At 29.3% G+C, this 12920-nt stretch overlaps 1 protein-coding gene across 1 annotated transcript in view; it reads right to left on the bottom strand.

The window, feature by feature from the left end:
* LOC148308276 (uncharacterized) overlaps positions 1–8361 on the bottom strand; it is a 167235-nt gene extending 158874 nt beyond the window's left edge. Inside the window, exon 1 of the mRNA XM_088262009.1 lies at positions 8130–8361. The gene's annotated coding sequence lies outside the window, so the exon portion shown is untranslated. The remainder of the gene's footprint in view (positions 1–8129) is intronic.
* Between the last annotated feature and the right edge of the window lie 4559 nt (positions 8362–12920).

Here is a 12920-nt window from a genome sequence, read left to right as displayed (position 1 = left end):
TATTATTTGTGTATATGTCTATAAGATGACAACGCAATATGTAACATATTTATTTTTCTAGTCAATCTCTCAAAACGTCTTTATTTATATTAGCAAAATAAAATACTTTGACATTTAAAAATCTATATATGCAATATTTTTCAGTATAGCACCTTGCGTTTAAAAATAGGAACCAAGATTGGGTAGAGTGGCCCCGAGCGTAATTCTTACGCAAAGCACGTGATGCTAACCACAACACAATTATTGATTATCTATATATAACATGTATACAGAAATACGCATTTTTCAAGTCCGAAATGCCACTTAAAGGTTAAAAAGTTATTGAAATAACAAATCGTTTTAAAATGAATAAATCAATTGAAATTACAAATTCTATAATTAAATCGGTCACATTAAAAAACAAATCGTTTTAAAATAAATAAAGTATTATAGTATAAACGTTTAAGAATAAAATCGGTCACATTTAACCACATTTTATTTCAGAATAAATAAATCGCTTTCGAATAAATGTTAAAGAATTAAAGCGGCCTCATTTAAAAACAAAGCGTTCGAAAATAAATAAATCACTCAAGAAAAAACGTTGTAAAATTAAATTTTTCACATTTAAAATTTAATCATCCTAAAATAAATAAATCACTTAATAAAAGTTCTACATAGAATAAAATCGGTTACATTAAAACAAATCGTTCTAGAATAAATAAATCACATTAGAATAAACATTCTTGAATAAAATCGGTCACATTTTAAAACAAATCGTTATAGAGTAAATAAATGACTTTAAAATAAACGTTGTACAATGAATTCGTTTACATTTTAAAATAAATCTCTTAAGAATAAACGTTGGAGAATGAAATCGGCCTTATTGAAAAACAAATCGTTCTACAATAAATAAATCACCTTTGAATAAAAATTCTAGAATAAAGTCGGTCAAATTTATAAACAAATCGTTGTAGAAATAATAAATTGCTTTTTTTAATTAATGTTTTATTTACTAATTAAATACCACTGTTTAAAAATATAAAAAAAGGTATTTACTAAGTAAAACACTAATAAAAAATGGATAGATTTTACCGCAATGTGACTGCCCAATCAATTAATGAAATTAAATAAATCACATTAGAATAAACGTTCTAGAATCAAATCGGTCACATTTAAAAACAAATCATTCTAGAATAAATTGCTTCGTGGGGAAAAAAGCACTTAGCAATTGCGATTCAGACACACCTGCAGATTTACTGAAGTAATCTAGATTGTGCAAGGATAACACGAACCCCGGAGTTGAATCTACGTTGCACGTAGAATTTTACATCTACGGATAATTTAGTGACTCGCTCGTTATGAATGTGAAAAATGCTTTTCAATCAAAAGTGCAAGTGTTAATATGTGGAAAAATACTACATGTTCGCGCAACCGGAAATGGACACGTCAAACGCTAAATTTTACAATCAAAATGCAATTTTACTCTGAGAGTAATGTTGCACAATTACTTTTTTGTAATTTTAATGATTTGCGTAGTAAACGTATTTCGATTATACTAAGAACTGAGAATTAAAAAGAATAATGTTAAATGTGCCCTCGGCACGGAAAAACTCAGGAAAGTCACATTATTACAAATTGTGATTTCTAATTATGTGTATCGTGAAAAATAAATAAATAAATGTAAAGTTATTACACAGACCAGTAATCACTGACGAGTTGTAAACTGTTTTTAGAATTAACTAACGTCCAATGAATCTAGCTAGGCTTATGCAATACCACTTATCATGGCCCGGCTTAAGCTTAAACCTTTAAAGTTTTATTGCCTTTACCTACTAGTAAGTGAGTTTCATTTTTAAACTATAATTTCATGTATTTCATGAGTTTTTTTTAATTATAAAAGAGAAATATCTGTGTTTTTATTATTTTCAAAAATAATTCGAATAAATAAATACCACCTTTACCACAATTTGAGACCATTTCTAATAATAAATATTATTAAAAATGGTCTCAAATTGTGGTAAGTGGGTTCGAACGGAGAAACTCTGACTCAAGAGTCCGCCACACTAACCACGGGACCACAACCCGACACATTTCTAGTCAACAACGCTTGTAAGGTCGTAAGCCCAGTAACCAATGTTTTTATATTACCATTTCAAAAGATTTGTTTATCTTTATTGATATCGCAACAAAGATAAACAAATCTTTTGAAATGGTAATATAAAAACATTGGTTGAAAACCTTGATGAAGAAATGTTTTTTTGTTGTTGTTGATGATGTTATTATAAGTTACACATATAAATATTTATAAAGAAATTTAATTTTCCGCAGCATCAAAAGGTACATAAGTATACGAAACCTCTCTCAGATAGTGCCGCATTAAAATTTTAGGAATCTCATAGCAGAACCTTGGCGAAATACTGTGACAGACTTAGTGTAAAGTTTTTACTTTTTGGTTCAGATGGCTTAGCAAGAAATGAATATCAAAAGGGTGAATATCTGAGGCAAAGTCTGAATATCTAAGTGGTTCTATGCAAAAGGAATGTAAGCTCAACTTTTACGTAACTGTAATTAAATTATCAGGTATAGTTTCTTCTGATATCAGGCCAAAACTTAGAATACACTTCTCTAAGCTTGCTAGTTTTAATGCCGCTTATCGCTTTATTACGATAAAATATTAGGAGATGATTACAAGTTTTGAGTATTTAATTTAAAAATTTGCATCGTTTGTAAAAAAAGGTCTAAAAAATAGTTAATGTAAATACCGCTTTTACTTTAGAGTATTAAATAAGCAGCTATAAATAACAGCTAATGTCCCAAAGCACTTTGATTCCCATGTGCAGTGTTCAGTATTCCTTTTTTTGACATCTCATCAAAGATGAAGAAGAATATGGAAGTCTGGGCATTAACGGGGCTGACGACCGTCAAAGGCTGGTTTAAGTAAAATGCCCAGACCTCCATATTCTTCTTCATCTTTGATGAGATGTCAAAAAATAATATGAAAATAACTCCTGTAATTGGAGATAATCCAGATTTCGTGAACAAGTATTTGGACACACTCAAAAGTTGTAAAGTTAAGTATTCCACTTATTTGTTTTACTTTCAAAAGATAGGGCTTCAATTCAAACAAAAAAGCTAATTTAAAAAATATTTTTACCTAAAACAGGAAAAAAACACCTGTCGCAGATTTATAAAAACACGCGCCTATTAGAATGCATCTTATAATTTAAGAAGATTTAGGTTTTTGAATAAACTTTTACGTTTGATTTAAAAAGGTTTTATTCAAAATGTATTCACTCAGTAGAGAACTAATGTTACGTGTAGATGTATGTATAATAGATTCCCTACCAAACATTTTGTACCAGCTAATGTAATGATCTCGTTAATTATTTACATATGAGCTGGTTTATATACTATCAAGGGAATATTTAAGCGGTTTTGGTGGCTGAGGTCTTAACTAATCTTAATAAATAAATTCTTAATTAATTGTTAACGGTTCAGTGGCGTCTGATAGACAGTATTTTTAACTAAAATTAACAAATTTTTGAGGTCGAGCTATTAAATCACGTGACTTGAGTATCGCATTTTATAATATCTTTTCCCATTCCTTGGTAGCTATAGATCTTTAGTCGAAATCCTTAGTTACAAATCTAGGTTTCTTCACTAAGAAGTTTTTTTTAAATTTTGATATCTCAACATAGATGAAGAAGAATGTAAGTCATTAAGTCATTAAATAACACTCATAAAATTGATATTGATTTGAAATTGACAAGCAAATACAAATAAAAAGATAATATTTTCAGCTTCAATTGAAAACATAATACACGTGCTACTTTCTTGGCACCATCTGTGGATAATTTTAGTAAAAATAAAGTATTAGACACCTCAATGAAATGTATGTATTAACAATATCTCATTTTCATCTCATCAATAGATGTCTATAGTGAAATTCTAGTAATTATGAACAAGGTTTCTAAATTGGTTCAAATATTTAGAAATTCCAAGAATTTGAGTAGTGTGGTTGTCAATAATGGGTAGAATCGGTGAATGTTACACGTGTGTAAAGTGATCACTTAAACTAGCCTATGACGGTCGTCAGCCCCATAAATGCCCAGACTTCCATATTTTTCTTCATCTTTGACGAGATGTCAAAAAAGAATTTGAAATGTATGTTTGTAAGATTTTTCCTAAATTATTTTATACACTAGCAGATTGCCTGACAACATCATGTTATTTTTTTAATATACGAGTACATATGTTTTGACTTGTTATTAATTGACAATATTTTGAGTGTGTAAAAAATTTTTAGTAATAAAACGATTTCATGGTTTGTCTCCACATAGGAGTAATTCATATTGGCATTTCAGCAAAAAGGATTAAAAAATCTGGGTTCTTACAGGGATTACCACCCGTCATAGGCTGGTTTAAGTAATTATTTTTTCATACGTGTGACATTCGCCATTCTACCCATAATTGATATCAATAAATTTTAAACCTACTTTCGTTGAAAAATAATGGTGGCTCAAGATTTTTTCTGAAATTTTCTTTTCAGGATTTTTCACACAGCAGAAAGATTGTGAAGAGTGTTATGTCAAAAGCCTGAGGGAGAGGGTGACCGGATTTGCATACAAGATGCTACATCAAGGGAACGAATACACAAGGAAGAAAGCGATTAGACTGATGAATAATACATCCCCTATCTGATTCTATGTACGTACAGTCACAAATGGAACGTACAAAGAATGAAATTATACTGAGATAGAATTGCTTTACGGAATGTTTTTTATAAAGAAAATATTTCTTTTTGTTTTCATATTTTACTATTTTCATAAAAAAAAGTAAACTTTAACTGACTGCTCCATTAATATTCGTTTTGTGAAATTATTTTCCTTCTTACCCGCCAGCTTTTGAGGGTTTTTTTATTCAATTTTTATTCTTCTTCTTCGTCATCATCTTTTTTATTTATTTTTCAAGTTTTGCATAATGCTCCTATAAAGCCAAAATATTAGCTTTGGCAATGTTATAATAACCTCGAAAATCCTTTATATGTCATGTTTTTCAAACGACAAAAAATATGTAAGGGAATTGGTAAAAGATAAAAAAAAATATCGTTAATAACTTACTTTTATACTTATATCCAACAAATGCATTTAAGCAAAGAACGCTTGTATTTGAGGCAAAATATTTTCATCCAAATGGATAAATGTGGGTATCTCAATTAAGATATCAATAAACGAGAATTATTGCTCAAAAATAAAATCTTTTTTAAGTGTGGCAAAATCTTTGTTAACAATTTTAATAAAAGATTTGGAAAAAAGTTATATAATAATTTTAAATGAGGTTTTCAAGCCTCTCCTAGTACATAAAATAATTCAAGGAGAAATTAAAAAATATTTCATTAAGATCTCTTCTAATTACTTAACTAAAATAAAACACAAAAAATTACTTAACTCAATCGTAGATGGTGCAAGTAGCATGTTGTAATGTCAATTGAAACATTAATATATTTTCCCAAATTTGAACAGTGTGGATAGAATAGTGAATGTTACACATATATAAAATGATCACTAACCAGACTATGACAGTCGTAAGCCCTGTAAATACCCAGACTTCTATATTTACTTTCAATTATGTTGAAATCTCAATGATGTTCAAAACAAAAATATTTAATTGAAATATAACAGTGATATGAGGAAACTGTAACTATTATTAATATCCCAAGTACATGATTATAATGAAGGCAAAATTCCAAAATTAAAGAATAATATTTTATTGATCCTTTTTTTTCATGCCTGAAACATGAGTGTTTTCATGAAATTGCTTTTTTCTGAGTACGGGGTCGTAACAGTATAGGGCCTTCCGCCTCGAAAAATGAAGTTCCCGGGACACTTGACACCTTCGGTAAAATAATATTTCAGGAAGCGTGTTTCTCACCATGATGACGCAACCTTCCCGGCCAGCCCTCTACCTCGCCCGTCCTCCAGCACCTTTGATGAAAGAAACCCACATTTATGAAGTAAACTGAACACGATCTGTTTTGTGTGATGAAATTTATTTATTTTTATATATTTAAACTTCATGTACAGAAAAGAAATAAGATTTTTTTTTCAATATTATTAATATTCAATGCATTTACTTTGTGGTTAGTCATTTTAACTTTTTTATTACAAAAATGCTAGTAATATTAGTATTTAACCACTCACCGAGATTTTTATGTTTACCGGTTTTGAGCTACCCGTCTTTTTATCAGGACAATCACTTTCACAGCATGCAAACAATACTACCCTTCACTACCATAGTACTATTTACAGACTTAAAACTACACAAAATGTTTAAGACATGCGATTTTGGTCGACTCGAAGACCATGTCTTAAACATTTTGTGTAGTTTTAAGTGTGTAAATAGTGCTATGGTAGTGAAGGTTAGTATTGTTTGCATGCTGTGGTGATTTTCCTGACGAAGAGACGGGTACGTCTTGAAACCGGTAGCATAAAAATCTCAGTGAGTGGTTATATACTATTATTACTATTATTTTTGTAATAAAAAAATATATAAGTAAAAATTAGTACATTGGCGGGTTTGTTGCTAAAAAAACAATATCTTCCTACCAATCAAAAACAGATTAGTGATATTGGTCAAAACGATTGAAACCATATATACATGTATGTATCTGTATGCAATCAGAGAGTACATAGTACTTGAACATTAAAAAAAAACATAAATTACAAAATGATGATAATAAGGAGGCAAAAGAAATAGATAGTTTAGGGAAGGATGTAGAGGGAACAACTAAGGGAGGTGGTTTGATGGACAGTAAGGATTATAATAATAGATAGTAAGGTCTATAATAGATAGTAATGAAAGATAGTAATAAAATTAGAAAAAAGGAATACCCTTTTGGCAGAAAATTTTACCCTTTCAATACGTTGCTAAGAACGAAGTGATTGCAACATCGACAATATTTTTTTCATTAAAAAATTACATCATAATACCATATGTCTATTTTTACTAAATAATGTATAGTTAGTCTTTATAACCCTTATCCACTCCCAATGTTCGTTAACCTCCGTTATCTCCATCATTATTTTCATGAAAGCAAGGTTATCATTCCTGCGCTTCAGGGACCAGTCCAGAGTGATATTAAATAAATATAAGTGTGTAAAATCACATATATTTATCACACCTCTCCCCCTGGGAATCGAACCCGGGACCTGCAGCACGTCAGCTTAACATGCTTACGGAGGAAGCCGAATGTAAGTTATAAATGTATAAATCCAACAACACAATACGAATTCAGAATAATCAAAGAAATTCAATAATCCATGAGTGCAAAAAATGCTTTTGTTTTAGGCAAAGCTTTTATTTTAAAAAAATTAAAAAGATTGCTTTTGTTCTAGACAAAGTATCGATTGTAAGATTTCATTGCAGCTGGAAAATATTTGACCTTTGATCAAACTTTAAAATTGAATTTTAAACGCAGTACTAAGTAATTTCAGTTTGCCTTTTAAAAAAGAAACCATCGCCAAAGAATTTCTTTCGTAGATTTAACGGATTTTTTTTTTAAATGCTTACAAAATTGTTACGTCACATTTGAAAAAAGGAGTATGTGTATCAGTCGTAGAATACAAAAGATAAATTCAAAGAAATTAATATTGATTAAATTGGGGTGCCCAATACAAAAAGAAGTTTTAACGTATAAAAAAACCTTAAAACATTTATAAAAAAACTCATCTCAAAAATACTTCATATTTAATTAAAAACACAATCAAAATTATTTAAATAAACCCATTAAAGTAAATAATTTAAAAAGCGCTATTTTTAACAGAGAGCTTTGATTAAGTTTTCTCACAAAATTATATGTAACGGTAATGAATTTTTATTTAAAAGCCATAAAAATGTAATTTTATTCGTGTTATCATCAAAGTATTTATAATCTTCGAGAAATTATAACTAAAAAATCTGAAAAGAAAAATTGCTGAATTTTTACTACCCAGATGAATATATCGTTAGTCTTTGGTGAAAATTGAATTAAATTGTACGATATATATATAAAATATATTTTTTAAATATTTTTCAAGCATAAAAATAAAGCTTTAGTAAAAAACATAGCATGTATAATGTATAATTTATTTGAAATTTATTATTGTACATACCTGAAAAGGCGCGCGTACCGGAAAATTTGAAACTTCAAACAAAACACGAATCACTATGATTTCCTAAGTTCTTAATTTTCTTCCCGATTTGAATTCTTCGCTGTTCTAAAACAGCGTTCGATTGTTTTCCGGATATTCTTTAATTACAAGTTTCAATCACTTTGGCGGTCAGTCGGGGCGCGCGGGCGCCTGTGGGTGACGTGCGGCCTGCGTGGCGGCACTCGCTCGACTCGCCTTTCAGGGGGTGGGGCGCGCGCCGACTAATCCTACTACAGGCGAACCGTTCCGAAGTAGCAGTCTACTAATTTAAAAGTGGGATATTTTTTAATTACTTTCGTGATTTAATTAGAAAACTTAACTAGCGATATTCAACTATTTTAAAAACATCATTATCTATTATAGTCAAATACATTTATTACCGCATCTTAGATAGAATGTTTTCTATATTCCTTGACAGAAGTGTTTTTTTTAAGGTTGCATACATTGGATATTAAAAATTACAAGATTTTTACATTAAGTAAATATGAAACTTGTTTTATAATTATGTTATTTGATAATATTAAAACTACATTTTTTTTCCGCATTCATTTATTTGACTGGTGACCGGGTTTTATTATTACCGACATCGTTAGACTGGTGATGTCTTGTGCCCAGTATAATTATATCGGTTACAATAAATCACGGTCACTGATCAAATAAAATAAAGTTATTATAATTGCTTGGTTATAAAAATAGATAATCTGAAATAATTTAAGAATTTTTATGATGTACTTGGTTTTGATTCTTTTTTCTTTATTTTTTGAAATTTTTTAAATAATAGTTTCTACATTGGAGACTTTACGTAAGTAATTTACGTACGTACTTTAGTACGTAAAATGTTACCTAGATTTAGAGAAAATAAAGTTGTGACTTAACGAATTCTTGGCTTTGACAATTTTTGCTTTTAAGAAAAAAATATGTGTAATTTACATTCGATATAATTTATGTTTTCGCATGAAGTAAAAAATATTCAACATCCTCAATTTATTTGCATCTTTCTTTAAAATTTTCCTTTTTTCATAATCTGATAAGCATGTTTGAGCTTTCAAACTGAACGAAAACGCAATTATTAATAGAAATATCAATCTCAAAGAAAATTACATTTCATCTTCAGGTTCAACCGAGAGATGTGACTTGATTAAGCATGTAACCTCGTCGAGCATATTATTATATTAATGTATCGAAATAATTATGTGTTGAAGCACCAAATTTTGGAATGAATATTTCAATTTATAAAAAACGAACATTTTAATATGACTTTGTTTTGAATTTGTAATATTGTATTTTAAACTTTTGTAGTTATTTAAGACAAATATTTTATTCACAACATTTTATGCACTTTCTGGAGTTATTTTTACATTTTGACATCTAAACGTAGAGAAAATTTGGAAAATTGTGGATGAAAATCATGGGTAGGATGGTGAATGTAGCACGTGTGTAAAGTGATCACTTAACTAGCCTATGACAGGTCATAAGCCCTGTAAATATCCAGACATCCATATTCTTCTTTGTGTATGTTGAGATGTCAGAACATTTTTATTTCATTGATTGATTACTTGAATTAAATCATAAATGAGTCACTTTATAAATTGATGAGTCGCTTTGTGGTAATATCTGCATATTTTTAATTTTACTTAGTATATACCACTTTTAAAACAAATCTTTTGTTACATGTGTTTGGATGCATTATGAAACACTGCATTTGAAAATGATTGTATCAAAACACATGTCGCAATAGATTTTAAAACATATATGAAAAATGTATTTTTTCTTATTTGTTTTTTGAAATGTTGTTGATTTTATGAATCTCCACAAGAACCATAATATAGATTTTAATTCCACGTATTTTTTGTAATAATTATTTTGCTTTTTCAACGTTTAAAAGCAATTTTTCAAAAATTAGTGAGTTAAAGTGTCCTTTTTACAGGACATATATTTTAATTTCAAAACTTTCACTTTAATACATTATTCTAGGTCTGTCACTCTTGGCAAAGTTGTGGTTACGAGGGTGTCTTTCGTGACTATTACCATATTCCCGTGGGAAGATGGTGACAGTGGTTTTCCGTTGCCTTTTGTTCCAATCTTTTAAGGAGTTATTTAGATCCCGAAGTTGAGAAGGTCTCTCCAGTCAATGGTATATACTCACAAACCGCAGATAACTCTAAAAAAATGTATTGAATATTTAAAACGTGTTTTGATTATTTCAAATTGTATAACTGCATTTTTTCAAAGCGTACCATTTTAATGAGAACATTATTAACGGATAGATTACCACAATAATTTTATATTAATTGATGCCGTATTTGAAAATGATGTGAAGTGCATCAAAATATGTGTTACAATAGACTTGAAGAAATAGTGGTATTCAACAATTAAAACATGAATTCAAAATACTATAATAATGTCGTCACAAAGATTAGCCGCATACGCTGTGTCGTCAACTTATATCAATATTATAAAATAATATCGAATTAATTTTAAAAATATCTTATGTTTGTTTTTACCCCCCGAAAAATTAACCCGGGAACCCCGCATGGCAACCAAATGCAATTACCATAACACTACGGAGTCTAACAAAATGTATAAATATAGATGAAAAGGAATGTCTAAGTCCGGGTATTTATAAGGATTATGAAAATGTAAAAATAGCTGTGTGCGCGTGTATGTTATGTAATATTTATTGAATGTTTATTTTGTTTTTATTTTCAATTTGGCTCGAACAACTTATAGATAATTATACATGTATTTCTGCATTGTCAAGATTTTTTAATAATATTTTAAGAAAACAATGACAAACTATATGAAACGCAGATAAAGGACCTTCAATATGTTTTGTAATATTGTTTATTTTATATAGTGAATAATTCAATTTAAAAATTGATTTGTTTCAATAAGTTGGGTACGATATTTTGATTAAAATTATTGGCATGTCACATATTCGAGCGAAACAAACGAAATGTCAAATGAGTATAGACAAGCAGGGTTTTCCACGATGGGTATGAGAGGTACCTAAGGGAAAACAAAGTAAATGTATTCCATATTTCAGCAAAAGTACCTTCAGTATCCAAGTTCAAATGGAGGTATGGTATTCTGTATTCTTTTTTGACAAATTCTTGAACAATAAATAATCACTTCAACCTGAGAGTTATCTCAGATTACGACGCGTTTTTAAAAATCATTATTTTCTGTTATATTTTCTCTCCAAGCCTTCGAGCGATGAGAGGGTGGCTCAGGATATACCTACAGTTCATTAAATCGTCCTTAATTTTCTTACGTTGCTTAATTTAACGAATCAAATTTGTTTTTATTTTAATTTAATATTAGATTTAAATTGTGTACTCACATTCCTTGGGTGAACTGCATTTTATAAAAAAAAATCAAAAACTTGTTTTTTGCCAATTTGACCAGTAAATTGAATTTATGTTGTGTAACCAATCTACTCTCTCACCAGTCTGATAATGTCGGAAAAGACAAAGCTTGGTAAATGGTCAAGATTTCAAAAATGAAAAGTAATCGGGGTGGCATTATGGGCAGAAAATTCAACATAAATATAGTTATTTTAAAAAGTTTCATTTTAATTAAAATATGGAAAATTGCAATGTTAGTGCTTCAAATATAAATCATGGAAAAATCAACATTAACATGGCCACCCGAGTTGCATATCTGTACTAGTAGAAGCATTTATAACTTTTCACGACTAACGTTCTGTAAAGAAGATGATGTAATAATTAAATTCATCTTTGATGAGATGTTAAAAAATTTTAACATCTCATCAAAGATGAAGGAGAATATGGAAGTCTAGGCATTTATGGGGTTGACGACCGTCATAGGCTGCTTTAAGTGATCACTTTACACACGTGTAACATTCACCATTTCTACCCATTATTGACAACCACACTTCTCAAATTCTTATTTCTTAATTCTTAATTCATACTTCAATAGATGTCTCTAGTGAAGTTCTAGTGATTCACGAACAAGGTTTCTAAATTGGTTCATATACCTATACAGAACTTCCAAGAATTTGAGTAGTGTGGTTGTCAATAATGGGTAGAATTGGTGAATGTTACACGTGTGCAAAGTGATCACTTAAACCAGCCTATGACGGTCGTAAGCCCCGTAAATGCCCAGACTTCCATATTCTTCTTCATCTTTGATGAGATGTCAAAAAATAATATAAATATAGTTATTTTAAAAAGTTTTATTTTAATAAAAATATGGAAAATTGCAATGTTAATGCTTCAAATATAAATCATGAAAAAATCAGCATTAACATGGCCACCCGAGTTGCATACCTATACTAGTAGAAGCATTTATAACTTTTCACGACTAACGTTCTGTAAAGAAGATGATGTAATAATTAAATTAATTTTATCAACATTGTCAATTCGATTATTTATTTGTATTTAATTTTTATAAATATTTTTAAAATTTTACTCTTATTTATGTGTTTGTGTATCAAGAAAACACTTGAATTCGCAATTAAATTTGTTAATACATCCAACGACACATTTTTTTTTGTTTTTTTTTTCTTCTTAGTTACATTGTTAAGGGCACCGTGCCATATTAGTGTATAAAAATACATGTTTTTTGGATAGTACATATGTTTAGTTAGTGTATTAATATAACGGAGTATATTTTTGAGTTGAACCAATTTTGTAACCATTGTGTGATACAAAAGAAATTAATTTAAAAATGAAAAACATATACTGTTTTTACTTGTTAAAATGTGCCTTTGAAGCATCCAAATGTACC

Source organism: Brachycentrus maculatus, unplaced genomic scaffold, assembly GCF_059751285.1.
Source record: "Brachycentrus maculatus isolate JH-2025_06_01 unplaced genomic scaffold, ASM5975128v1 h1tg000172l, whole genome shotgun sequence".
Classification (NCBI taxonomy): Eukaryota; Metazoa; Arthropoda; class Insecta; order Trichoptera; family Brachycentridae; genus Brachycentrus; species Brachycentrus maculatus.
Note: the sequence above shows the minus strand (reverse complement) of the source record. Positions and strands in the feature narration are given on the sequence as shown.